The 2,414-nt window shown below is 38.0% G+C and overlaps 1 pseudogene; it reads left to right on the forward strand.

Annotated features, from left to right (window-relative positions):
- Positions 1–234: 234 nt before the first annotated feature.
- Positions 235–935, forward strand: LOC114615440 (annotated as a pseudogene).
- The last annotated feature ends 1,479 nt before the right edge of the window (positions 936–2,414 follow it).

Raw genomic sequence — 2,414 nt, forward strand, 5'->3', positions numbered from 1 at the left:
TCTCACATCTACAAGCATGTGCACACACACTCACACACAAAGAATGGTACCATTAACAGTTTACATTTCCTTTCAATTTATTCAGTAACTGAATAACACAGGTCTCTGCAATCCAAGAACAAGGAAAGACTCTCTGTCTAGGTGAGGCATAGCAAGGTCTATAAGAAGAGTCAACACAAGAAATATTGTTGGACTCTTTTGCGTGACGCCTCCTAGGCAGTCGGCTGTGTCAAGATGAAGCTGAATATCTCTTTTCCTGCCACTGGCTGTCAGAAACTCATTGAAGTAGATGACAAGCACAAGCTGCACACCTTCTATTTGAAGCGCATGGCCACAGATGTAGCTGCTGATGCCCTTGGTGAAGAATGGAAGGGTTATGTGGTCCGGATCTGCGGTGGGAATGACAAACAAGGTTTTTCCATGAAGCAAGAAGTTTTGACCCATGGAAGAGTGCGCCTGCTGTTGAGTAAGGGCTATTTTTGATATAGACCAAGGAGAACTGGAGCGAGGAAGCGCAAGTCTGTTCGTGGCTGCATCGTGGATGCCAATCTGAGTGTTCTCAACTTGGTTATTGTGAAGAAAGGAGAGAAAGATATCCCCGGACTTATAGATACCACTGTACCTCATCGGGTGGGACCTAAAAAAGCTAACAGAATCTGAAAGCTTTAATCTCTCCAAAGAAGGCACTCAAGATTCAGCATCTTGTTACTCCACGTGTCCTGCAACACAAATGCCGGCTTATTGCTCTGAAGAAACAACGCACTAAGAAAAACAAGGAGGCTGCAGAGTACGCTAAACTTTTGGCCAAGAGAATGAAGGAAGCCAAAGAAAAGCGCCAAGAACAAATTGCCAAGAGACGTAGGCTGTCCTCGCTGAGAGCTTCTACTTCTGAATCTGAGTCCAGTCAAAAACAAGTCTTTAAGAGTAACAAATAAATAATCAGACCTTGAAAAAAAAGAAATATTTTTGGTTTGAAATATACTCTGTGCCTTCACATGAAAGGGAATTTCCCACAGTCAGGGGCTCTGTTCAGATTAGCCATGTATTTCTGGGGACTTAGAATTCCTGAGTTTGCACTTCTTAGCAAACTCAATAAAAAATTTAATAATAAATAAAGGATGGATTAATGTTAAGAACTAAATAAAGCTGGTATAAACTATCATATATAATCAATGTTTCAATAAGCATATTACCATGATCATATGTAAAAAGAAATGGTAAATCTTTATTTAATCATAGAGCCATTTATTACTTTTGTATATTTATTCAATATAGGTTGACCATGTTCATTTTAACCTGGGAACTTCTATGATAAAGTTGGTTTTTGAAACCTTGATTTATATACATATCATAGAACAAACTTAAACTCCAAAGTGAAGCTTATAACTTATGTTAAACTAGACTTTCCTAAACTATTTGTATATGAGCCTAAGACCACTCCATAATCAGCCAAATACTGTCCTTTCTGAACTTATAACTCATAACCATGAGAGGCCAAACCTACTCCATCTTTCAACTGGCCTCCATCTTAATAAAATAATAATAATAATAATAGTAATGCCTGAGAACTTGCCCTACAGCTGAACCCAAGCTGCACCCAAAAACCAGGAAGGACCTTATGGCTTGTTCTTGGCCCATACCTCAGAGTTACTCTCAAGCTACTTCTTAACAACAGTTAATCAAAGATTAGTTTGATTGCTTCATATGTACTTTAAGACCTTTTATGATTGTTCACTGTCTTGTTTCAGAACACCCCCCTGCCGGCTTACACTAGTTATTTTATTAGAGACTTGCCAGGCTGGACACCCCATCACTTACACCCATTCACTATAAAACTTTGTCTTGCTGAGGGTTCGAGGCTGCTCTGCCTTCCTGTCCTGCTGTGTCAGGGTTGGGTTGGCTAGAGAATAGCCTAAGTCTGAACCTGTAATAAAGAGACCCTAATGCTATTAGATCGGAAATGGCTTCTTGGTGGTCTTTTGGGGATCACAAATGCTTCCTGGCACAACAAACACATGAAAAAGCCCTTAAGATTTGATAAAGGGTCATTAGGTTGAAAGGATTTCAAAAATGATAAATTAGAGAAATTTAGAAAAGTCTAACTTTCAAAAATGACTACTAAACTGATAGAGAAATTAGCTAAAGATTTGTGTTATATGTATTTGTCAATTCTGAAAGTAAATGCTGATGTTTTCTTTAGTTTTTTTTGTTTGACAATATTGCTCAAATGCTGCAAACTAAAATAATTTACAGGGTTGAGATAGCAAGGTTAATACAAGGTGATATATATACTACGTGAGGGAGAGAAAAGCATGTTATGAATCATGATTTTTAGGATGTATGACAATAGTCACTTTAAAATGTCTCATTGTGTCCTGTTAGAATGTCTGCATCATGAAATAATTTGTTGTATT

The sequence above is a fragment of the Grammomys surdaster genome, unplaced genomic scaffold, assembly GCF_004785775.1.
Source record: "Grammomys surdaster isolate TR1022 unplaced genomic scaffold, NIH_TR_1.0 126679, whole genome shotgun sequence".
Classification (NCBI taxonomy): Eukaryota; Metazoa; Chordata; class Mammalia; order Rodentia; family Muridae; genus Grammomys; species Grammomys surdaster.